Source organism: Schistocerca gregaria, chromosome 4, assembly GCF_023897955.1.
Source record: "Schistocerca gregaria isolate iqSchGreg1 chromosome 4, iqSchGreg1.2, whole genome shotgun sequence".
NCBI lineage: Eukaryota > Metazoa > Arthropoda > Insecta > Orthoptera > Acrididae > Schistocerca > Schistocerca gregaria.
Window position 1 is genome coordinate 13,027,800 of NC_064923.1, and position 25,000 is coordinate 13,052,799.

Consider the following 25,000-nt stretch of genomic DNA (forward strand, 5'->3'; position numbering starts at 1 on the left):
TAAGGTGGGATGGGACAGTCTGAAATATATTTTATAGATGTATTTCTCACATATCTCAGAGCCTTCCGCGGTTGTCGTCGTCGTCGTCGTCGCCGCCGCCGCCACTTCTGCAGAAGTAGCAAATGGACATCGTAGCAAATGCGGCGAGGGACGCCCTGCCTTACATTTCCGAATGCACAAAGTGGGTGTTTAGTTTCCCAGTCTATATTTGGTAGGTCTCGTAGCAGGTTGAATGTATCAGATGGGTGGGAAAGAGCAAGGGGCAGCGTCTGTGTAGAACGAAAACACAACTCCTCAGTGGTGTGAGCGTTTTGAGATGAGTCGTATATAAGTTCCACTTGTTTGTCAGTGACCGTGTGGCCTAATGGATCAGGCGTCGGACTTCGTATCCGAAGATTGCGTGTTTGTTTCCTCTCTCGGTCGTGTTTTTCCAGATCTGAAAAAGAAACATACCGTTTTAGTGTAGCACTTGAGCAGTACGAAACCGTGTGAACGTTGCTGTTGACCATTTTCTGCTTGGAGATGCTCTTGAGCTTGAAACACGCACATCAAGACCGGTGTTAACTAGCGAATTGGTTTGCATATTGCCGTCGCCGCGTGTTTTTGACTGGCACTTGCACATCTAAAATAACGTCGGAAAGTAACTCGTTCGGCTTATGAGTCACATCAAGTATGTGTGTTAATTTTGACGAAACTAGCTCTGCACGTTGTCATGCAATTCTGTTACCTCTCAGAAATGATTATGAAATAAAAGTGAACTACGTGACGAGTGTGACGTTAGGAAAACATTAGGCAACATGGGGAGGTTCTGTATGGGACCAATCAACCCAAACGAGTACTGTGTGACGTGCTAACCGGCATATACTCACCGAGGCAGCGCGGCTAGCTCAGTCGGTAGAACATAAGGCTCTTAATCCCAGGGTCGTGGGTTCGATCCCCACATGGGGAGGAACGGAATTTTGTTCCTCTGCAGATGTAACTTACCGTTTTTCTGATTAACGTGATGTAATGGAAATAGCAACTTTAAACTTTGCCTACGTCTCCGTCAGTCGCTACGAAACTGTATTTGAAGGTGAAGGTGATTTTGTAGACATGTGTGAAAGACATGTTCTGAAATGCAAGTGGTGTTATTTGGAGAGCACTTCCTTTACGTGTCAGATGTGTAGGCAAGCAGTAATGGGTCGCCATAGCTGCAAATATTAGACGGTAATATGAAGTGTTGTCAGCTGAAGTCTGATGATCCAGACGACCGTAAGGATGAAGTACGCAAAAGTACCGCTAGGCCGCGCCTCTTTAGCTCAGTGGCAGAGCACTGGTCTAGTGAACCAGGGGTCGTGAGTTCGATCCTCACAGGAGGCAGACGAATTTTGGATATCAGTTGCGCGTCGTGGCCTTATAGCAAACAGTATCTGGGATGACTAACAATTAGCGAGAGGCGTTTTATTAAGAATTACTCTCAGATGTGATCAAGGCGAATGGCGCAGATAAAGCATTTGCCAAAGCGGTACAGCATAAGGTGGGATGGGACAGTCTGAAATACATTTTATAGATGTATTTCTCACATATCTCAGAGCCTTCCGCGGTTGTCGTCGTCGTCGTCGTCGTCGCCGCCGCCACTTCTGCAGAAGTAGCAAATGGACATCGTAGCAAATGCGGCGAGGGACGCCCTGCCTTACATTTCCGAATGCACAAAGTGTGTGGTTTAGTTTCCCAGTCTATATTTGGTAGGTCTCGTAGCAGGTTGAATGTATCAAATGGGTGGGAAAGAGCAAGGGGCAGCGTCTGTGTAGAACGAAAACACAACTCCTCAGTGGTGTGAGCGTTTTGAGATGAGTCGTATATAAGTTCCACTTGTTTGTCAGTGACCGTGTGGCCTAATGGATAAGGCGTCGGACTTCGTATCCAAAGATTGCGTGTTTGATTCCTCTCTCGGTCGTGTTTTTCCAGATCTGAAAAAGAAACATACCGTTTTAGTGTAGCACTTGAGCAGTACGAAACCGTGTGAATGTTGCTGTTGACCATTTTCTGCTTGTAGATGCTCTTGAGCTTGAAACACGCACAACAAGACCGGTGTTAACTAGCGAATTGGTTTGCATATTGCCGTCGCCGCGTGTTTTTGACTGGCACTTGCACATCTAAAATAACGTCGGAAAGTAACTCGTTCGGCTTATGAGTCACATCAAGTATGTGTGTTAATTTTGACGAAACTAGCTCTGCAGGTTGTCATGCAATTCTGTTACCTCTCAGAAATGATTATGAAATAAAAGTGAACTACGTGACGAGTGTGACGTTAGGAAAACATTAGGCAACATGGGGAGGTTCTGTATGGGACCAATCAACCCAAACGAGTACTGTGTGATGTGCTAACCGGCATATACTCACCGAGGCAGCGCGGCTAGCTCAGTCGGTAGAACATAAGGCTCTTAATACCAGGGTCGTGGGTTCGATCCCCACGTGGGGAGGAACGGAATTTTGTTCCTCTGCAGATGTAACTTACCGTTTTTCTGATTAACGTGATGTAATGGAAATAGCAACTTTAAACTTTGCCTACGTCTCCGTCAGTCGCTACGAAACTGTATTTGAAGGTGAAGGTGATTTTGTAGACATGTGTGAAAGACATGTTCTGAAATGCAAGTGGTGTTATTTGGAGAGCACTTCCTTTACGTGTCAGATGTGTAGCCAAGCAGTAATGGGTCGCCATAGCTGCAAATATTAGACGGTAATATGAAGTGTTGTCAGCTGAAGTCTGATGATCCAGACGACCGTAAGGATGAAGTACGCAAAAGTACCGCTAGGCCGCGCCTCTTTAGCTCAGTGGCAGAGCACTGGTCTAGTAAACCAGGGGTCGTGAGTTCGATCCTCACAGGAGGCAGACGAATTTTGGATATAGGTTGCGCGTTGTGGCCTTATAGCAAACAGTATCTGGGATGACTAACATTTAGCGAGAGGCGTTTTATTAAGAATTACTCTCAGATGTGATTAAGGCGAATGGCGCAGATAAAGCATTTGCCAAAGCGGTACAGCATAAGGTGGGATGGGACAGTCTGAAATATATTTTATAGATGTATTTCTCACATATCTCAGAGCCTTCCGCGGTTGTCGTCGTCGTCGTCGTCGTCGTCGTCGTCGCCGCCGCCACTTCTGCAGAAGTAGCAAATGGACATCGTAGCAAATGCGGTGAGGGACGCCCTGCCTTACATTTCCGAATGCACAAAGTGGGTGGTTTAGTTTCCCAGTCTATATTTGGTAGGTCTCGTAGCAGGTTGAATGTATCAAATGGGTGGGAAAGAGCAAGGGGCAGCGTCTGTGTAGAACGAAAACACAACTCCTCAGTGGTGTGAGCGTTTTGAGATGAGTCGTATATAAGTTCCACTTGTTTGTCAGTGACCGTGTGGCCTAATGGATAAGGCGTCGGACTTCGTATCCGAAGATTGCGTGTTTGATTCCTCTCTCGGTCGTGTTTTTCCAGATCTGAAAAAGAAACATACCGTTTTAGTGTAGCACTTGAGCAGTACGGAACCGTGTGAATGTTGCTGTTGACCATTTTCTGCTTGGAGATGCTCTTCAGCTTAAAACACGCACAACAAGACCGGTGTTAACTAGCGAATTGGTTTGCATATTGCCGTCGCCGCGTGTTTTTGACTGGCACTTGCACATCTAAAATAACGTCGGAAAGTAACTCGTTCGGCTTATGAGTCACATCAAGTATGTGTGTTAATTTTGACGAAACTAGCTCTGCAGGTTGTCATGCAATTCTGTTACCTCTCAGAAATGATTATGAAATAAAAGTGAACTACGTGACGAGTGTGACGTTAGGAAAACATTAGGCAACATGGGGAGGTTCTGTATGGGACCAATCAAACCAAACGAGTACTGTGTGACGTGCTAACCGGCATATACTCACCGAGGCAGCGCGGCTAGCTCAGTCGGTAGAACATAGGGCTCTTAATCCCAGGGTCGTGGGTTCGAGCCTCACGTGGGAAGGAACGGAATTTTGTTCCTCTGCAGATGTAACTTACCGTTTTTCTGATTAACGTGATGTAATGGAAATAGCAACTTTAAACTTTGCCTACGTCTCCGTCAGTCGCTACGAAACTGTATTTGAAGGTGAAGGTGATTTTGTAGACATGTGTGAAAGACATGTTCTGAAATGCAAGTGGTGTTATTTGGAGAGCACTTCCTTTACGTGTCAGATGTGTAGCCAAGCAGTAATGGGTCGCCATAGCTGCAAATATTAGACGGTAATATGAAGTGTTATCAGCTGAAGTCTGATGATCCAGACGACCGTAAGGATGAAGTACGCAAAAGTACCTCTAGGCCGCGCCTCTTTAGCTCAGTGGCAGAGCACTGGTCTAGTAAACCAGGGGTCGTGAGTTCGATCCTCACAGGAGGCAGACGAATTTTGGATATCAGTTGCGCGTCGTGGCCTTATAGCAAACAGTATCTGGGATGACTAACAATTAGCGAGAGGCGTTTTATTAAGAATTACTCTCAGATGTGATTAAGGCGAATGGCGCAGATAAAGCATTTGCCAAAGCGGTACAGCATAAGGTGGGATGGGACAGTCTGAAATATATTTTATAGATGTATTTCTCACATATCTCAGAGCCTTCCGCGGTTGTCGTCGTCGTCGTCGTCGTCGCCGCCGCCACTTCTGCAGAAGTAGCAAATGGACATCGTAGCAAATGCGGCGAGGGACGCCCTGCCTTACATTTCCGAATGCACAAAGTGGGTGGTTTAGTTTCCCAGTCTATATTTGGTAGGTCTCGTAGCAGGTTGAATGTATCAAATGGGTGGGAAAGAGCAAGGGGCAGCGTCTGTGTAGAACGAAAACACAACTCCTCAGTGGTGTGAGCGTTTTGAGATGAGTCGTATATAAGTTCCACTTGTTTGTCAGTGACCGTGTGGCCTAATGGATAAGGCGTCGGACTTCGTATCCGAAGATTGCGTGTTTGATTCCTCTCTCGGTCGTGTTTTTCCAGATCTGAAAAAGAAACATACCGTTTTAGTGTAGCACTTGAGCAGTACGGAACCGTGTGAATGTTGCTGTTGACCATTTTCTGCTTTGAGATGCTCTTCAGCTTAAAACACGCACAACAAGACCGGTGTTAACTAGCGAATTGGTTTGCATATTGCCGTCGCCGCGTGTTTTTGACTGGCACTTGCACATCTAAAATAACGTCGGAAAGTAACTCGTTCGGCTTATGAGTCACATCAAGTATGTGTGTTAATTTTGACGAAACTAGCTCTGCACGTTGTCATGCAATTCTGTTACCTCTCAGAAATGATTATGAAATAAAAGTGAACTACGTGACGAGTGTGACGTTAGGAAAACATTAGGCAACATGGGGAGGTTCTGTATGGGACCAATCAAACCAAACGAGTACTGTGTGACGTGCTAACCGGCATATACTCACCGAGGCAGCGCGGCTAGCTCAGTCGGTAGAACATAGGGCTCTTAATCCCAGGGTCGTGGGTTCGAGCCTCACGTGGAGAGGAACGGAATTTTGTTCCTCTGCAGATGTAACTTACCGTTTTTCTGATTAACGTGATGTAATGGAAATAGCAACTTTAAACTTTGCCTACGTCTCCGTCAGTCGCTACGAAACTGTATTTGAAGGTGAAGGTGATTTTGTAGACATGTGTGAAAGACATGTTCTGAAATGCAAGTGGTGTTATTTGGAGAGCACTTCCTTTACGTGTCAGATGTGTAGGCAAGCAGTAATGGGTCGCCATAGCTGCAAATATTAGACGGTAATATGAAGTGTTGTCAGCTGAAGTCTGATGATCCAGACCACCGTAAGGATGAAGTACGCAAAAGTACCGCTAGGCCGCGCCTCTTTAGCTCAGTGGCAGAGCACTGGTCTAGTAAACCAGGGGTCGTGAGTTCGATCCTCACAGGAGGCAGACGAATTTTGGATATCAGTTGCGCGTCGTGGCCTTATAGCAAACAGTATCTGGGATGACTAACAATTAGCGAGAGGCGTTTTATTAAGAATTACTCTCAGATGTGATTAAGGCGAATGGCGCAGATAAAGCATTTGCCAAAGCGGTACAGCATAAGGTGGGATGGGACAGTCTGAAATATATTTTATAGATGTATTTCTCACATATCTCAGAGCCTTCCGCGGTTGTCGTCGTCGTCGTCGTCGTCGTCGTCGTCGCCGCCGCCACTTCTGCAGAAGTAGCAAATGGACATCGTAGCAAATGCGGCGAGGGACGCCCTGCCTTACATTTCCGAATGCACAAAGTGTGTGGTTTAGTTTCCCAGTCTATATTTGGTAGGTCTCGTAGCAGGTTGAATGTATCAAATGGGTGGGAAAGAGCAAGGGGCAGCGTCTGTGTAGAACGAAAACACAACTCCTCAGTGGTGTGAGCGTTTTGAGATGAGTCGTATATAAGATCCACTTGTTTGTCAGTGACCGTGTGGCCTAATGGATAAGGCGTCGGACTTCGTATCCGAAGATTGCGTGTTTGATTCCTCTCTCGGTCGTGTTTTTCCAGATCTGAAAAAGAAACATACCGTTTTAGTGTAGCACTTGAGCAGTACGGAACCGTGTGAATGTTGCTGTTGACCATTTTCTGCTTGGAGATGCTCTTCAGCTTAAAACACGCACAACAAGACCGGTGTTAACTAGCGAATTGGTTTGCATATTGCCGTCGCCGCGTGTTTTTGACTGGCACTTGCACATCTAAAATAACGTCGGAAAGTAACTCGTTCGGCTTATGAGTCACATCAAGTATGTGTGTCAATTTTGACGAAACTAGCTCTGCAGGTTGTCATGCAATTCTGTTACCTCTCAGAAATGATTATGAAATAAAAGTGAACTACGTGACGAGTGTGACGTTAGGAAAACATTAGGCAACATGGGGAGGTTCTGTATGGGACCAATCAACCCAAACGAGTACTGTGTGACGTGCTAACCGGCATATACTCACCGAGGCAGCGCGGCTAGCTCAGTCGGTAGAACATAAGGCTCTTAATCCCAGGGTCGTGGGTTCTATCCCCACGTGGGGAGGAATGGAATTTTGTTCCTCTGCAGATGTAACTTACCGTTTTTCTGATTAACGTGATGTAATGGAAATAGCAACTTTAAACTTTGCCTACGTCTCCGTCAGTCGCTACGAAACTGTATTTGAAGGTGAAGGTGATTTTGTAGACATGTGTGAAAGACATGTTCTGAAATGCAAGTGGTGTTATTTGGAGAGCACTTCGTTTACGTGTCAGATGTGTAGGCAAGCAGTAATGGGTCGCCATAGCTGCAAATATTAGACGGTAATATGAAGTGTTGTCAGCTGAAGTCTGATGATCCAGACGACCGTAAGGATGAAGTACGCAAAAGTACCGCTAGGCCGCGCCTCTTTAGCTCAGTGGCAGAGCACTGGTCTAGTAAACCAGGGGTCGTGAGTTCGATCCTCACAGGAGGCAGACGAATTTTGGATATCAGTTGCGCGTCGTGGCCTTATAGCAAACAGTATCTGGGATGACTAACAATTAGCGAGAGGCGTTTTATTAAGAATTACTCTCAGATGTGATTAAGGCGAATGGCGCAGATAAAGCATTTGCCAAAGCGGTACAGCATAAGGTGGGATGGGACAGTCTGAAATATATTTTATAGATGTATTTCTCACATATCTCAGAGCCTTCCGCGGTTGTCGTCGTCGTCGTCGTCGTCGCCGCCGCCACTTCTGCAGAAGTAGCAAATGGACATCGTAGCAAATGCGGCGAGGGACGCCCTGCCTTACATTTCCGAATGCACAAAGTGGGTGGTTTAGTTTCCCAGTCTATATTTGGTAGGTCTCGTAGCAGGTTGAATGTATCAAATGGGTGGGAAAGAGCAAGGGGCACCGTCTGTGTAGAACGAAAACACAACTCCTCAGTGGTGTGAGCGTTTTGAGATGAGTCGTATATAAGTTCCACTTGTTTGTCAGTGACCGTGTGGCCTAATGGATAAGGCGTCGGACTTCGTATCCGAAGATTGCGTGTTTGATTCCTCTCTCGGTCGTGTTTTTCCAGATCTGAAAAAGAAACATACCGTTTTAGTGTAGCACTTGAGCAGTACGGAACCGTGTGAATGTTGCTGTTGACCATTTTCTGCTTTGAGATGCTCTTCAGCTTAAAACACGCACAACAAGACCGGTGTTAACTAGCGAATTGGTTTGCATATTGCCGTCGCCGCGTGTTTTTGACTGGCACTTGCACATCTAAAATAACGTCGGAAAGTAACTCGTTCGGCTTATGAGTCACATCAAGTATGTGTGTTAATTTTGACGAAACTAGCTCTGCAGGTTGTCATGCAATTCTGTTACCTCTCAGAAATGATTATGAAATAAAAGTGAACTACGTGACGAGTGTGACGTTAGGAAAACATTAGGCAACATGGGGAGGTTCTGTATGGGACCAATCAAACCAAACGAGTACTGTGTGACGTGCTAACCGGCATATACTCACCGAGGCAGCGCGGCTAGCTCAGTCGGTAGAACATAGGGCTCTTAATCCCAGGGTCGTGGGTTCGAGCCTCACGTGGAGAGGAACGGAATTTTGTTCCTCTGCAGATGTAACTTACCGTTTTTCTGATTAACGTGATGTAATGGAAATAGCAACTTTAAACTTTGCCTACGTCTCCGTCAGTCGCTACGAAACTGTATTTGAAGGTGAAGGTGATTTTGTAGACATGTGTGAAAGACATGTTCTGAAATGCAAGTGGTGTTATTTGGAGAGCACTTCCTTTACGTGTCAGATGTGTAGGCAAGCAGTAATGGGTCGCCATAGCTGCAAATATTAGACGGTAATATGAAGTGTTGTCAGCTGAAGTCTGATGATCCAGACCACCGTAAGGATGAAGTACGCAAAAGTACCGCTAGGCCGCGCCTCTTTCGCTCAGTGGCAGAGCACTGGTCTAGTAAACCAGGGGTCGTGAGTTCGATCCTCACAGGAGGCAGACGAATTTTGGATATCAGTTGCGCGTCGTGGCCTTATAGCAAACAGTATCTGGGATGACTAACAATTAGCGAGAGGCGTTTTATTAAGAATTACTCTCAGATGTGATTAAGGCGAATGGCGCAGATAAAGCATTTGCCAAAGCGGTACAGCATAAGGTGGGATGGGACAGTCTGAAATATATTTTATAGATGTATTTCTCACATATCTCAGAGCCTTCCGCGGTTGTCGTCGTCGTCGTCGTCGTCGTCGTCGTCGTCGCCGCCGCCACTTCTGCAGAAGTAGCAAATGGACATCGTAGCAAATGCGGCGAGGGACGCCCTGCCTTACATTTCCGAATGCACAAAGTGTGTGGTTTAGTTTCCCAGTCTATATTTGGTAGGTCTCGTAGCAGGTTGAATGTATCAAATGGGTGGGAAAGAGCAAGGGGCAGCGTCTGTGTAGAACGAAAACACAACTCCTCAGTGGTGTGAGCGTTTTGAGATGAGTCGTATATAAGATCCACTTGTTTGTCAGTGACCGTGTGGCCTAATGGATAAGGCGTCGGACTTCGTATCCGAAGATTGCGTGTTTGATTCCTCTCTCGGTCGTGTTTTTCCAGATCTGAAAAAGAAACATACCGTTTTAGTGTAGCACTTGAGCAGTACGGAACCGTGTGAATGTTGCTGTTGACCATTTTCTGCTTGGAGATGCTCTTCAGCTTAAAACACGCACAACAAGACCGGTGTTAACTAGCGAATTGGTTTGCATATTGCCGTCGCCGCGTGTTTTTGACTGGCACTTGCACATCTAAAATAACGTCGGAAAGTAACTCGTTCGGCTTATGAGTCACATCAAGTATGTGTGTCAATTTTGACGAAACTAGCTCTGCAGGTTGTCATGCAATTCTGTTACCTCTCAGAAATGATTATGAAATAAAAGTGAACTACGTGACGAGTGTGACGTTAGGAAAACATTAGGCAACATGGGGAGGTTCTGTATGGGACCAATCAACCCAAACGAGTACTGTGTGACGTGCTAACCGGCATATACTCACCGAGGCAGCGCGGCTAGCTCAGTCGGTAGAACATAAGGCTCTTAATCCCAGGGTCGTGGGTTCTATCCCCACGTGGGGAGGAATGGAATTTTGTTCCTCTGCAGATGTAACTTACCGTTTTTCTGATTAACGTGATGTAATGGAAATAGCAACTTTAAACTTTGCCTACGTCTCCGTCAGTCGCTACGAAACTGTATTTGAAGGTGAAGGTGATTTTGTAGACATGTGTGAAAGACATGTTCTGAAATGCAAGTGGTGTTATTTGGAGAGCACTTCGTTTACGTGTCAGATGTGTAGGCAAGCAGTAATGGGTCGCCATAGCTGCAAATATTAGACGGTAATATGAAGTGTTGTCAGCTGAAGTCTGATGATCCAGACGACCGTAAGGATGAAGTACGCAAAAGTACCGCTAGGCCGCGCCTCTTTAGCTCAGTGGCAGAGCACTGGTCTAGTAAACCAGGGGTCGTGAGTTCGATCCTCACAGGAGGCAGACGAATTTTGGATATCAGTTGCGCGTCGTGGCCTTATAGCAAACAGTATTTGGGATGACTAACAATTAGCGAGAGGCGTTTTATTAAGAATTACTCTCAGATGTGATTAAGGCGAATGGCGCAGATAAAGCATTTGCCAAAGCGGTACGGCATAAGGTGGGATGGGACAGTCTGAAATATATTTTATAGATGTATTTCTCACATATCTCAGAGCCTTCCGCGGTCGTCGTCGTCGTCGTCGTCGTCGTCGTCGTCGTCGTCGTCGTCGTCGTCGTCGCCGCCGCCACTTCTGCAGAAGTAGCAAATGGACATCGTAGCAAATGCGGCGAGGGACGCCCTGCCTTACATTTCCGAATGCACAAAGTGGGTGGTTTAGTTTCCCAGTCTATATTTGGTAGGTCTCGTAGCAGGTTGAATGTATCAAATGGGTGGGAAAGAGCAAGGGGCAGCGTCTGTGTAGAACGAAAACACAACTCCTCAGTGGTGTGAGCGTTTTGAGATGAGTCGTATATAAGTTCCACTTGTTTGTCAGTGACCGTGTGGCCTAATGGATAAGGCGTCGGACTTCGTATCCGAAGATTGCGTGTTTGATTCCTCTCTCGGTCGTGTTTTTCCAGATCTGAAAAAGAAACATACCGTTTTAGTGTAGCACTTGAGCAGTACGGAACCGTGTGAATGTTGCTGTTGACCATTTTCTGCTTGGAGATGCTCTTCAGCTTAAAACACGCACAACAAGACCGGTGTTAACTAGCGAATTGGTTTGCATATTGCCGTCGCCGCGTGTTTTTGACTGGCACTTGCACATCTAAAATAACGTCGGAAAGTAACTCGTTCGGCTTATGAGTCACATCAAGTATGTGTGTTAATTTTGACGAAACTAGCTCTGCAGGTTGTCATGCAATTCTGTTACCTCTCAGAAATGATTATGAAATAAAAGTGAACTACGTGACGAGTGTGACGTTAGGAAAACATTAGGCAACATGGGGAGGTTCTGTATGGGACCAATCAAACCAAACGAGTACTGTGTGACGTGCTAACCGGCATATACTCACCGAGGCAGCGCGGCTAGCTCAGTCGGTAGAACATAGGGCTCTTAATCCCAGGGTCGTGGGTTCGAGCCTCACGTGGGGAGGAACGGAATTTTGTTCCTCTGCAGATGTAACTTACCGTTTTTCTGATTAACGTGATGTAATGGAAATGGCAACTTTAAACTTTGCCTACGTCTCCGTCAGTCGCTACGAAACTGTATTTGAAGGTGAAGGTGATTTTGTAGACATGTGTGAAAGACATGTTCTGAAATGCAAGTGGTGTTATTTGGAGAGCACTTCGTTTACGTGTCAGATGTGTAGGCAAGCAGTAATGGGTCGCCATAGCTGCAAATATTAGACGGTAATATGAAGTGTTGTCAGCTGAAGTCTGATGATCCAGACGACCGTAAGGATGAAGTACGCAAAAGTACCGCTAGGCCGCGCCTCTTTCGCTCAGTGGCAGAGCACTGGTCTAGTAAACCAGGGGTCGTGAGTTCGATCCTCACAGGAGGCAGACGAATTTTGGATATCAGTTGCGCGTCGTGGCCTTATAGCAAACAGTATCTGGGATGACTAACAATTAGCCAGAGGCGTTTTATTAAGAATTACTCTCAGATGTGATTAAGGCGAATGGCGCAGATAAAGCATTTGCCAAAGCGGTACAGCATAAGGTGGGATGGGACAGTCTGAAATATATTTTATAGATGTATTTCTCACATATCTCAGAGCCTTCCGCGGTTGTCGTCGTCGTCGTCGTCGTCGTCGTCGTCGTCGTCGCCACTTCTGCAGAAGTAGCAAATGGACATCGTAGCAAATGCGGCGAGGGACGCCCTGCCTTACATTTCCGAATGCACAAAGTGGGTGGTTTAGTTTCCCAGTCTATATTTGGTAGGTATCGTAGCAGGTTGAATGTATCAAATGGGTGGGAAAGAGCAAGGGGCAGCGTCTGTGTAGAACGAAAACACAACTCCTCAGTGGTGTGAGCGTTTTGAGATGAGTCGTATATAAGTTCCACTTGTTTGTCAGTGACCGTGTGGCCTAATGGATAAGGCGTCGGACTTCGTATCCGAAGATTGCGTGTTTGATTCCTCTCTCGGTCGTGTTTTTCCAGATCTGAAAAAGAAACATACCGTTTTAGTGTAGCACTTGAGCAGTACGGAACCGTGTGAATGTTGCTGTTGACCATTTTCTGCTTGGAGATGCTCTTCAGCTTAAAACACGCACAACAAGACCGGTGTTAACTAGCGAATTGGTTTGCATATTGCCGTCGCCGCGTGTTTTTGACTGGCACTTGCACATCTAAAATAACGTCGGAAAGTAACTCGTTCGGCTTATGAGTCACATCAAGTATGTGTGTTAATTTTGACGAAACTAGCTCTGCAGGTTGTCATGCAATTCTGTTACCTCTCAGAAATGATTATGAAATAAAAGTGAACTACGTGACGAGTGTGACGTTAGGAAAACATTAGGCAACATGGGGAGGTTCTGTATGGGACCAATCAAACCAAACGAGTACTGTGTGACGTGCTAACCGGCATATACTCACCGAGGCAGCGCGGCTAGCTCAGTCGGTAGAACATAGGGCTCTTAATCCCAGGGTCGTGGGTTCGAGCCTCACGTGGGGAGGAACGGAATTTTGTTCCTCTGCAGATGTAACTTACCGTTTTTCTGATTAACGTGATGTAATGGAAATGGCAACTTTAAACTTTGCCTACGTCTCCGTCAGTCGCTACGAAACTGTATTTGAAGGTGAAGGTGATTTTGTAGACATGTGTGAAAGACATGTTCTGAAATGCAAGTGGTGTTATTTGGAGAGCACTTCCTTTACGTGTCAGATGTGTAGGCAAGCAGTAATGGGTCGCCATAGCTGCAAATATTAGACGGTAATATGAAGTGTTGTCAGCTGAAGTCTGATGATCCAGACGACCGTAAGGATGAAGTACGCAAAAGTACCGCTAGGCCGCGCCTCTTTCGCTCAGTGGCAGAGCACTGGTCTAGTAAACCAGGGGTCGTGAGTTCGATCCTCACAGGAGGCAGACGAATTTTGGATATCAGTTGCGCGTCGTGGCCTTATAGCAAACAGTATCTGGGATGACTAACAATTAGCGAGAGGCGTTTTATTAAGAATTACTCTCAGATGTGATTAAGGCGAATGGCGCAGATAAAGCATTTGCCAAAGCGGTACAGCATAAGGTGGGATGGGACAGTCTGAAATATATTTTATAGATGTATTTCTCACATATCTCAGAGCCTTCCGCGGTTGTCGTCGTCGTCGTCGTCGCCGCCGCCACTTCTGCAGAAGTAGCAAATGGACATCGTAGCAAATGCGGCGAGGGACGCCCTGCCTTACATTTCCGAATGCACAAAGTGGGTGGTTTAGTTTCCCAGTCTATATTTGGTAGGTCTCGTAGCAGGTTGAATGTATCAAATGGGTGGGAAAGAGCAAGGGGCAGCGTCTGTGTAGAACGAAAACCCAACTCCTCAGTGGTGTGAGCGTTTTGAGATGAGTCGTATATAAGTTCCACTTGTTTGTCAGTGACCGTGTGGCCTAATGGATAAGGCGTCGGACTTCGTATCCGAAGATTGCGTGTTTGATTCCTCTCTCGGTCGTGTTTTTCCAGATCTGAAAAAGAAACATACCGTTTTAGTGTAGCACTTGAGCAGTACGGAACCGTGTGAATGTTGCTGTTGACCATTTTCTGCTTGGAGATGCTCTTCAGCTTAAAACACGCACAACAAGACCGGTGTTAACTAGCGAATTGGTTTGCATATTGCCGTCGCCACGTGTTTTTGACTGGCACTTGCACATCTAAAATAACGTCGGAAAGTAACTCGTTCGGCTTATGAGTCACATCAAGTATGTGTGTTAATTTTGACGAAACTAGCTCTGCAGGTTGTCATGCAATTCTGTTACCTCTCAGAAATGATTATGAAATAAAAGTGAACTACGTGACGAGTGTGACGTTAGGAAAACATTAGGCAACATGGGGAGGTTCTGTATGGGACCAATCAACCCAAACGAGTACTGTGTGACGTGCTAACCGGCATATACTCACCGAGGCAGCGCGGCTAGCTCAGTCGGTAGAACATAAGGCTCTTAATCCCAGGGTCGTGGGTTCGATCCCCACATGGGGAGGAACGGAATTTTGTTCCTCTGCAGATGTAACTTACCGTTTTTCTGATTAACGTGATGTAATGGAAATAGCAACTTTAAACTTTGCCTACGTCTCCGTCAGTCGCTACGAAACTGTATTTGAAGGTGAAGGTGATTTTGTAGACATGTGTGAAAGACATGTTCTGAAATGCAAGTGGTGTTATTTGGAGAGCACTTCCTTTACGTGTCAGATGTGTAGGCAAGCAGTAATGGGTCGCCATAGCTGCAAATATTAGACGGTAATATGAAGTGTTGTCAGCTGAAGTCTGATGATCCAGACGACCGTAAGGATGAAGTACGCAAAAGTACCGCTAGGCCGCGCCTCTTTAGCTCAGTGGCAGAGCACTGGTCTAGTGAACCAGGGGTCGTGAGTTCGATCCTCACAGGAGGCAGACGAATTTTGGATATCAGTTGCGCGTCGTGGCCTTATAGCAAACAGTATCTGGGATGACTAACAATTAGCGAGAGGCGTTTTATTAAGAATTACTCTCAGATGTGATCAAGGCGAATGGCGCAGATAAAGCATTTGCCAAAGCGGTACAGCATAAGGTGGGATGGGACAGTCTGAAATACATTTTATAGATGTATTTCTCACATATCTCAGAGCCTTCCGCGGTTGTCGTCGTCGTCGTCGTCGTCGTCGTCGCCGCCGCCACTTCTGCAGAAGTAGCAAATGGACATCGTAGCAAATGCGGCGAGGGACGCCCTGCCTTACATTTCCGAATGCACAAAGTGGGTGGTTTAGTTTCCCAGTCTATATTTGGTAGGTCTCGTAGCAGGTTGAAAGTATCAAATGGGTGGGAAAGAGCAAGGGGCAGCGTCTGTGTAGAACGAAAACACAACTCCTCAGTGGTGTGAGCGTTTTGAGATGAGTCGTATATAAGTTCCACTTGTTTGTCAGTGACCGTGTGGCCTAATGGATAAGGCGTCGGACTTCGTATCCGAAGATTGCGTGTTTGATTTCCTCTCTCGGTCGTGTTTTTCCAGATCTGAAAAAGAAACATACCGTTTTAGTGTAGCACTTGAGCAGTACGAAACCGTGTGAACGTTGCTGTTGACCATTTTCTGCTTGGAGATGCTCTTGAGCTTGAAACACGCACAACAAGACCGGTGTTAACCAGCGAATTGGTTTGCATATTGCCGTCGCCGCGTGTTTTTGACTGGCACTTGCACATCTAAAATAACGTCGGAAAGTAACTCGTTCGGCTTATGAGTCACATCAAGTATGTGTGTTAATTTTGACGAAACTAGCTCTGCAGGTTGTCATGCAATTCTGTTACCTCTCATAAATGATTATGAAATAAAAGTGAACTACGTGACGAGTGTGACGTTAGGAAAACATTAGGCAACATGGGGAGGTTCTGTATGGGACCAATCAACCCAAACGAGTACTGTGTGACGTGCTAACCGGCATATACTCACCGAGGCAGCGCGGCTAGCTCAGTCGGTAGAACATAAGGCTCTTAATCCCAGGGTCGTGATTTCTATCCCCACGTGGGGAGGAAAAGAATTTTGTTCCTCTGCAGATGTAACTTACCGTTTTTCTGATTAACGTGATGTAATGGAAATAGCAACTTTAAACTTTGCCTACGTCTCCGTCAGTCGCTACGAAACTGTATTTGAAGGTGAAGGTGATTTTGTAGACATGTGTGAAAGACATGTTCTGAAATGCAAGTGGTGTTATTTGGAGAGCACTTCGTTTACGTGTCAGATGTGTAGGCAAGCAGTAATGGGTCGCCATAGCTGCAAATATTAGACGGTAATATGAAGTGTTGTCAGCTGAAGTCTGATGATCCAGACGACCGTAAGGATGAAGTACGCAAAAGTACCGCTAGGCCGCGCCTCTTTAGCTCAGTGGCAGAGCACTGGTCTAGTGAACCAGGGGTCGTGAGTTCGATCCTCACAGGAGGCAGACGAATTTTGGATATCAGTTGCGCGTCGTGGCCTTATAGCAAACAGTATTTGGGATGACTAACAATTAGCGAGAGGCGTTTTATTAAGAATTACTCTCAGATGTGATTAAGGCGAATGGCGCAGATAAAGCATTTGCCAAAGCGGTACAGCATAAGGTGGGATGGGACAGTCTGAAATATATTTTATAGATGTATTTCTCACATATCTCAGAGCCTTCCGCGGTTGTCGTCGTCGTCGTCGTCGTCGTCGTCGCCACTTCTGCAGAAGTAGCAAATGGACATCGTAGCAAATGCGGCGAGGGACGCCCTGCCTTACATTTCCGAATGCACAAAGTGGGTGGTTTAGTTTCCCAGTCTATATTTGGTAGGTCTCGTAGCAGGTTGAATGTATCAAATGGGTGGGAAAGAGCAAGGGGCAGCGTCTGTGTAGAACGAAAACACAACTCCTCAGTGGTGTGAGCGTTTTGAGATGAGTCGTATATAAGTTCCACTTGTTTGTCAGTGACCGTGTGGCCTAATGGATAAGGCGTCGGACTTCGTATCCGAAGATTGCGTGTTTGATTCCTCTCTCGGTCGTGTTTTTCCAGATCTGAAAAAGAAACATACCGTTTTAGTGTAGCACTTGAGCAGTACGGAACCGTGTGAATGTTGCTGTTGACCATTTTCTGCTTGGAGATGCTCTTCAGCTTAAAACACGCACAACAAGACCGGTGTTAACTAGCGAATTGGTTTGCATATTGCCGTCGCCGCGTGTTTTTGACTGGCACTTGCACATCTAAAATAACGTCGGAAAGTAACTCGTTCGGCTTATGAGTCACATCAAGTATGTGTGTTAATTTTGACGAAACTAGCTCTGCAGGTTGTCATGCAATTCTGTTACCTCTCAGAAATGATTATGAAATAAAAGTGAACTACGTGACGAGTGTGACGTTAGGAAAACATTAGGCAACATGGGGAGGTTCTGTATGGGACCAATCAAACCAAACGAGTACTGTGTGACGTGCTAACCGGCATATACTCACCGAGGCAGCGCGGCTAGCTCAGTCGGTAGAACATAGGGCTCTTAATCCCAGGGTCGTGGGTTCGAGCCTCACGTGGGGAGGAACGGAATTTTGTTCCTCTGCAGATGTAACTTACCGTTTTTCTGATTAACGTGATGTAATGGCAATAGCAACTTTAAACTTTGCCTACGTCTCCGTCAGTCGCTACGAAACTGTATTTGAAGGTGAAGGTGATTTTGTAGGAATGTGTGAAAGACATGTTCTGAAATGCAAGTGGTGTTAATTGGAGAGCACTTCCTGTACGTGTCAGATGTGTAGCCAAGCAGTAATGGGTCGCCATAGCTGCAAATATTAGACGGTAATATGAAGTGTTATCAGCTGAAGTCTGATGATCCAGACGACCGTAAGGATGAAGTACGCAAAAGTACCTCTAGGCCGCGCCTCTTTAGCTCAGTGGCAGAGCACTGGTCTAGTAAACCAGGGGTCGTGAGTTCGATCCTCACAGGAGGCAGACGAACTTTGGATATCAGTTGCGCGTCGTGGCCTTATAGCAAACAGTATTTGGGATGACTAACAATTAGCGAGAGGCGTTTTATTAAGAATTACTCTCAGATGTGATTAAGGCGAATGGCGCAGATAAAGCATTTGCCAAAGCGGTACAGCATAAGGTGGGATGGGACAGTCTGAAATATATTTTATAGATGTATTTCTCACATATCTCAGAGCCTTCCGCGGTTGTCGTCGTCGTCGTCGTCGTCGTCGTCGCCGCCGCCACTTCTGCAGAAGTAGCAAATGGACATCGTAGCAAATGCGGCGAGGGACGCCCTGCCTTACATTTCCGAATGCACAAAGTGTGTGGTTTAGTTTCCCAGTCTATATTTGGTAGGTCTCGTAGCAGGTTGAATGTATCAAATGGGTGGGAAAGAGCAAGGGGCAGCGTCTGTGTAGAACGAAAACACAACTTCTCAGTGGTGTGAGCGTTTTGAGATGAGTCGTATATAAGTTCCACTTGTTTGTCAGTGACCGTGTGGCCTAATGGATAAGGCGTCGGACTTCGTATCCGAAGATTGCGTGTTTGATTCCTCTCTCGGTCGTGTTTTTCCAGATCTGAAAAAGAAACATACCGTTTTAGTGTAGCACTTGAGCAGTACGGAACCGTGTGAATGTTGCTGTTGACCATTTTCTGCTTGGAGATGCTCTTCAGCTTAAAACACGCACAACAAGACCGGTGTTAACTAGCGAATTGGTTTGCATATTGCCGTCGCCGCGTGTTTTTGACTGGCACTTGCACATCTAAAATAACGTCGGAAAGTAACTCGTTCGGCTTATGAGTCACATCAAGTATGTGTGTTAATTTTGACGAAACTAGCTCTGCAGGTTGTCATGCAATTCTGTTACCTCTCAGAAATGATTATGAAATAAAAGTGAACTACGTGACGAGTGTGACGTTAGGAAAACATTAGGCAACATGGGGAGGTTCTGTATGGGACCAATCAAACCAAACGAGTACTGTGTGACGTGCTAACCGGCATATACTCACCGAGGCAGCGCGGCTAGCTCAGTCGGTAGAACATAGGGCTGTTAATCCCAGGGTCGTGGGTTCGAGCCTCACGTGGGGAGGAACGGAATTTTGTTCCTCTGCAGATGTAACTTACCGTTTTTCTGATTAACGTGATGTAATGGCAATAGCAACTTTAAACTTTGCCTACGTCTCCGTCAGTCGCTACGAAACTGTATTTGAAGGTGAAGGTGATTTTGTAGGAATGTGTGAAAGACATGTTCTGAAATGCAAGTGGTGTTATTTGGAGAGCACTTCCTTTACGTGTCAGATGTGTAGGCAAGCAGTAATGGGTCGCCATAGCTGCAAATATTAGACGGTAATATGAAGTGTTATCAGCTGAAGTCTGATAATACAGACGACCGTAAGGATGAAGTACGCAAAAGTACCGCTAGGCCGCGCCTCTTTAGCTCAGTGGCAGAGCACTGGTCTAGTAAACCAGGGGTCGTGAGTTCGATCCTCACAGGAGGCAGACGAATTTTGGATATCAGTTGCGCGTCGTGGCCTTATAGCAAACAGTATCTGGGATGACTAACAATTAGCGAGAGGCGTTTTATTAAGAATTACTCTCAGATGTGATTAAGGCGAATGGCGCAGATAAAGCATTTGCCAAAGCGGTACAGCATAAGGTGGGATGGGACAGTCTGAAATATATTTTATAGATGTATTTCTCACATATCTCAGAGCCTTCCGCGGTTGTCGTCGTCGTCGTCGTCGCCGCCGCCACTTCTGCAGAAGTAGCAAATGGACATCGTAGCAAATGCGGCGAGGGACGCCCTGCCTTACATTTCCGAATGCACAAAGTGGGTGGTTTAGTTTCCCAGTCTATATTTGGTAGGTCTCGTAGCAGGTTGAATGTATCAAATGGGTGGGAAAGAGCAAGGGGCAGCGTCTGTGTAGAACGAAAACACAACTCCTCAGTGGTGTGAGCGTTTTGAGATGAGTCGTATATAAGTTCCACTTGTTTGTCAGTGACCGTGTGGCCTAATGGATAAGGCGTCGGACTTCGTATCCGAAGATTGCGTGTTTGATTCCTCTCTCGGTCGTGTTTTTCCAGATCTGAAAAAGAAACATACCGTTTTAGTGTAGCACTTGAGCAGTACGGAACCGTGTGAATGTTGCTGTTGACCATTTTCTGCTTGGAGATGCTCTTCAGCTTAAAACACGCACAACAAGACCGGTGTTAACTAGCGAATTGGTTTGCATATTGCCGTCGCCGCGTGTTTTTGACTGGCACTTGCACATCTAAAATAACGTCGGAAAGTAACTCGTTCGGCTTATGAGTCACATCAAGTATGTGTGTTAATTTTGACGAAACTAGCTCTGCAGGTTGTCATGCAATTCTGTTACCTCTCAGAAATGATTATGAAATAAAAGTGAACTACGTGACGAGTGTGACGTTAGGAAAACATTAGGCAACATGGGGAGGTTCTGTATGGGACCAATCAAACCAAACGAGTACTGTGTGACGTGCTAACCGGCATATACTCACCGAGGCAGCGCGGCTAGCTCAGTCGGTAGAACATAGGGCTCTTAATCCCAGGGTCGTGGGTTCGAGCCACACGTGGGGAGGAACGGAATTTTGTTCCTCTGCAGATGTAACTTACCGTTTTTCTGATTAACGTGATGTAATGGCAATAGCAACTTTAAACTTTGCCTACGTCTCCGTCAGTCGCTACGAAACTGTATTTGAAGGTGAAGGTGATTTTGTAGGAATGTGTGAAAGACATGTTCTGAAATGCAAGTGGTGTTATTTGGAGAGCACTTCCTTTACGTGTCAGATGTGTAGGCAAGCAGTAATGGGTCGCCATAGCTGCAAATATTAGACGGTAATATGAAGTGTTATCAGCTGAAGTCTGATAATACAGACGACCGTAAGGATGAAGTACGCAAAAGTACCGCTAGGCCGCGCCTCTTTAGCTCAGTGGCAGAGCACTGGTCTAGTAAACCAGGGGTCGTGAGTTCGATCCTCACAGGAGGCAGACGAATTTTGGATATCAGTTGCGCGTCGTGGCCTTATAGCAAACAGTATCTGGGATGACTAACAATTAGCGAGAGGCGTTTTATTAACAATTACTCTCAGATGTGATTAAGGCGAATGGCGCAGATAAAGCATTTGCCAAAGCGGTACAGCATAAGGTGGGATGGGACAGTCTGAAATATATTTTATAGATGTATTTCTCACATATCTCAGAGCCTTCCGCGGTTGTCGTCGTCGTCGTCGTCGTCGTCGTCGTCGTCGTCGTCGTCGCCGCCGCCACTTCTGCAGAAGTAGCAAATGGACATCGTAGCAAATGCGGCGAGGGACGCCCTGCCTTACATTTCCGAATGCACAAAGTGGGTGGTTTAGTTTCCCAGTCTATATTTGGTAGGTCTCGTAGCAGGTTGAATGTATCAAATGGGTGGGAAAGAGCAAGGGGCAGCGTCTGTGTAGAACGAAAACACAACTCCTCAGTGGTGTGAGCGTTTTGAGATGAGTCGTATATAAGTTCCACTTGTTTGTCAGTGACCGTGTGGCCTAATGGATAATGCGTCGGACTTCGTATCCGAAGATTGCGTGTTTGATTCCTCTCTCGGTCGTGTTTTTCCAGATCTGAAAAAGAAACATACCGTTTTAGTGTAGCACTTGAGCAGTACGGAACCGTGTGAATGTTGCTGTTGACCATTTTCTGCTTTGAGATGCTCTTCAGCTTAAAACACGCACAACAAGACCGGTGTTAACTAGCGAATTGGTTTGCATATTGCCGTCGCCGCGTGTTTTTGACTGGCACTTGCACATCTAAAATAACGTCGGAAAGTAACTCGTTCGGCTTATGAGTCACATCAAGTATGTGTGTTAATTTTGACGAAACTAGCTCTGCAGGTTGTCATGCAATTCTGTTACCTCTCAGAAATGATTATGAAATAAAAGTGAACTACGTGACGAGTGTGACGTTAGGAAAACATTAGGCAACATGGGGAGGTTCTGTATGGGACCAATCAAACCAAACGAGTACTGTGTGACGTGCTAACCGGCATATACTCACCGAGGCAGCGCGGCTAGCTCAGTCGGTAGAACATAGGGCTCTTAATCCCAGGGTCGTGGGTTCGAGCCTCACGTGGAGAGGAACGGAATTTTGTTCCTCTGCAGATGTAACTTACCGTTTTTCTGATTAACGTGATGTAATGGAAATAGCAACTTTAAACTTTGCCTACGTCTCCGTCAGTCGCTACGAAACTGTATTTGAAGGTGAAGGTGATTTTGTAGACATGTGTGAAAGACATGTTCTGAAATGCAAGTGGTGTTATTTGGAGAGCACTTCGTTTACGTGTCAGATGTGTAGCCAAGCAGTAATGGGTCGCCATAGCTGCAAATATTAGACGGTAATATGAAGTGTTGTCAGCTGAAGTCTGATGATCCAGACGACCGTAAGGATGAAGTACGCAAAAGTACCGCTAGGCCGCGCCTCTTTCGCTCAGTGGCAGAGCACTGGTCTAGTAAACCAGGGGTCGTGAGTTCGATCCTCACAGGAGGCAGACGAATTTTGGATATCAGTTGCGCGTCGTGGCCTTATAGCAAACAGTATCTGGGATGACTAACAATTAGCGAGAGGCGTTTTATTAAGAATTACTCTCAGATGTGATTAAGGCGAATGGCGCAGATAAAGCATTTGCCAAAGCGGTACAGCATAAGGTGGGATGGGACAGTCTGAAATATATTTTATAGATGTATTTCTCACATATCTCAGAGCCTTCCGCGGTTGTCGTCGTCGTCGTCGTCGTCGCCGCCGCCACTTCTGCAGAAGTAGCAAATGGACATCGTAGCAAATGCGGCGAGGGACGCCCTGCCTTACATTTCCGAATGCACAAAGTGTGTGGTTTAGTTTCCCAGTCTATATTTGGTAGGTCTCGTAGCAGGTTGAATATATCAAATGGGTGGGAAAGAGCAAGGGGCAGCGTCTGTGTAGAACGAAAACACAACTCCTCAGTGGTGTGAGCGTTTTGAGATGAGTCGTATATAAGATCCACTTGTTTGTCAGTGACCGTGTGGCCTAATGGATAAGGCGTCGGACTTCGTATCCGAAGATTGCGTGTTTGATTCCTCTCTCGGTCGTGTTTTTCCAGATCTGAAAAAGAAACATACCGTTTTAGTGTAGCACTTGAGCAGTACGGAACCGTGTGAATGTTGCTGTTGACCATTTTCTGCTTGGAGATGCTCTTCAGCTTAAAACACGCACAACAAGACCGGTGTTAACTAGCGAATTGGTTTGCATATTGCCGTCGCCGCGTGTTTTTAACTGGCACTTGCACATCTAAAATAACGTCGGAAAGTAACTCGTTCGGCTTATGAGTCACATCAAGTATGTGTGTCAATTTTGACGAAACTAGCTCTGCAGGTTGTCATGCAATTCTGTTACCTCTCAGAAATGATTATGAAATAAAAGTGAACTACGTGACGAGTGTGACGTTAGGAAAACATTAGGCAACATGGGGAGGTTCTGTATGGGACCAATCAACCCAAACGAGTACTGTGTGACGTGCTAACCGGCATATACTCACCGAGGCAGCGCGGCTAGCTCAGTCGGTAGAACATAAGGCTCTTAATCCCAGGGTCGTGGGTTCTATCCCCACGTGGGGAGGAATGGAATTTTGTTCCTCTGCAGATGTAACTTACCGTTTTTCTGATTAACGTGATGTAATGGAAATAGCAACTTTAAACTTTGCCTACGTCTCCGTCAGTCGCTACGAAACTGTATTTGAAGGTGAAGGTGATTTTGTAGACATGTGTGAAAGACATGTTCTGAAATGCATGTGGTGTTATTTGGAGAGCACTTCGTTTACGTGTCAGATGTGTAGGCAAGCAGTAATGGGTCGCCATAGCTGCAAATATTAGACGGTAATATGAAGTGTTGTCAGCTGAAGTCTGATGATCCAGACGACCGTAAGGATGAAGTAACAAAAGTACCGCTAGGCCGCGCCTCTTTAGCTCAGTGGCAGAGCACTGGTCTAGTAAACCAGGGGTCGTGAGTTCGATCCTCACAGGAGGCAGACGAATTTTGGATATCAGTTGCGCGTCGTGGCCTTATAGCAAACAGTATTTGGGATGACTAACAATTAGCGAGAGGCGTTTTATTAAGAATTACTCTCAGATGTGATTAAGGCGAATGGCGCAGATAAAGCATTTGCCAAAGCGGTACAGCATAAGGTGGGATGGGACAGTCTGAAATATATTTTATAGATGTATTTCTCACATATCTCAGAGCCTTCCGCGGTTGTCGTCGTCGTCGTCGTCGCCGCCGCCACTTCTGCAGAAGTAGCAAATGGACATCGTAGCAAATGCGGCGAGGGACGCCCTGCCTTACATTTCCGAATGCACAAAGTGGGTGGTTTAGTTTCCCAGTCTATATTTGGTAGGTCTCGTAGCAGGTTGAATGTATCAAATGGGTGGGAAAGAGCAAGGGGCAGCGTCTGTGTAGAACGAAAACACAACTCCTCAGTGGTGTGAGCGTTTTGAGATGAGTCGTATATAAGTTCCTCTTGTTTGTCAGTGACCGTGTGGCCTAATGGATAAGGCGTCGGACTTCGTATCCGAAGATTGCGTGTTTGATTCCTCTCTCGGTCGTGTTTTTCCAGATCTGAAAAAGAAACATACCGTTTTAGTGTAGCACTTGAGCAGTACGGAACCGTGTGAATGTTGCTGTTGACCATTTTCTGCTTGGAGATGCTCTTCAGCTTAAAACACGCACAACAAGACCGGTGTTAACTAGCGAATTGGTTTGCATATTGCCGTCGCCGCGTGTTTTTGACTGGCACTTGCACATCTAAAATAACGTCGGAAAGTAACTCGTTCGGCTTATGAGTCACATCAAGTATGTGTGTTAATTTTGACGAAACTAGC

At 46.0% G+C, this 25,000-nt stretch overlaps 16 non-coding genes across 16 annotated transcripts; all 16 read left to right on the plus strand.

Annotated features, from left to right (window-relative positions):
- Positions 1-1,287: 1,287 nt before the first annotated feature.
- On the plus strand, positions 1,288-1,359 carry Trnat-agu (transfer RNA threonine (anticodon AGU)). Its single transcript has one exon. It is a non-coding gene; the product is annotated as a tRNA-Thr (tRNA).
- A 1,441-nt stretch (positions 1,360-2,800) lies between these two features.
- Positions 2,801-2,872, plus strand: Trnat-agu (transfer RNA threonine (anticodon AGU)). The gene has a single exon. It is a non-coding gene; the product is annotated as a tRNA-Thr (tRNA).
- A 1,450-nt stretch (positions 2,873-4,322) lies between these two features.
- On the plus strand, positions 4,323-4,394 carry Trnat-agu (transfer RNA threonine (anticodon AGU)). The gene has a single exon. It is a non-coding gene; the product is annotated as a tRNA-Thr (tRNA).
- A 1,441-nt stretch (positions 4,395-5,835) lies between these two features.
- Positions 5,836-5,907, plus strand: Trnat-agu (transfer RNA threonine (anticodon AGU)). Its single transcript has one exon. It is a non-coding gene; the product is annotated as a tRNA-Thr (tRNA).
- Positions 5,908-7,357: 1,450 nt separating this feature from the next.
- On the plus strand, positions 7,358-7,429 carry Trnat-agu (transfer RNA threonine (anticodon AGU)). The gene has a single exon. It is a non-coding gene; the product is annotated as a tRNA-Thr (tRNA).
- A 1,441-nt stretch (positions 7,430-8,870) lies between these two features.
- Positions 8,871-8,942, plus strand: Trnat-agu (transfer RNA threonine (anticodon AGU)). The gene has a single exon. It is a non-coding gene; the product is annotated as a tRNA-Thr (tRNA).
- Positions 8,943-10,395: 1,453 nt separating this feature from the next.
- Trnat-agu (transfer RNA threonine (anticodon AGU)) lies at positions 10,396-10,467 on the plus strand. Its single transcript has one exon. It is a non-coding gene; the product is annotated as a tRNA-Thr (tRNA).
- Positions 10,468-11,938: 1,471 nt separating this feature from the next.
- On the plus strand, positions 11,939-12,010 carry Trnat-agu (transfer RNA threonine (anticodon AGU)). The gene has a single exon. It is a non-coding gene; the product is annotated as a tRNA-Thr (tRNA).
- Positions 12,011-13,460: 1,450 nt separating this feature from the next.
- Positions 13,461-13,532, plus strand: Trnat-agu (transfer RNA threonine (anticodon AGU)). The gene has a single exon. It is a non-coding gene; the product is annotated as a tRNA-Thr (tRNA).
- Positions 13,533-14,970: 1,438 nt separating this feature from the next.
- On the plus strand, positions 14,971-15,042 carry Trnat-agu (transfer RNA threonine (anticodon AGU)). The gene has a single exon. It is a non-coding gene; the product is annotated as a tRNA-Thr (tRNA).
- A 1,448-nt stretch (positions 15,043-16,490) lies between these two features.
- Trnat-agu (transfer RNA threonine (anticodon AGU)) lies at positions 16,491-16,562 on the plus strand. Its single transcript has one exon. It is a non-coding gene; the product is annotated as a tRNA-Thr (tRNA).
- A 1,441-nt stretch (positions 16,563-18,003) lies between these two features.
- On the plus strand, positions 18,004-18,075 carry Trnat-agu (transfer RNA threonine (anticodon AGU)). Its single transcript has one exon. It is a non-coding gene; the product is annotated as a tRNA-Thr (tRNA).
- Positions 18,076-19,522: 1,447 nt separating this feature from the next.
- Trnat-agu (transfer RNA threonine (anticodon AGU)) lies at positions 19,523-19,594 on the plus strand. Its single transcript has one exon. It is a non-coding gene; the product is annotated as a tRNA-Thr (tRNA).
- A 1,438-nt stretch (positions 19,595-21,032) lies between these two features.
- Trnat-agu (transfer RNA threonine (anticodon AGU)) lies at positions 21,033-21,104 on the plus strand. The gene has a single exon. It is a non-coding gene; the product is annotated as a tRNA-Thr (tRNA).
- Positions 21,105-22,566: 1,462 nt separating this feature from the next.
- On the plus strand, positions 22,567-22,638 carry Trnat-agu (transfer RNA threonine (anticodon AGU)). The gene has a single exon. It is a non-coding gene; the product is annotated as a tRNA-Thr (tRNA).
- A 1,440-nt stretch (positions 22,639-24,078) lies between these two features.
- Trnat-agu (transfer RNA threonine (anticodon AGU)) lies at positions 24,079-24,150 on the plus strand. The gene has a single exon. It is a non-coding gene; the product is annotated as a tRNA-Thr (tRNA).
- The last annotated feature ends 850 nt before the right edge of the window (positions 24,151-25,000 follow it).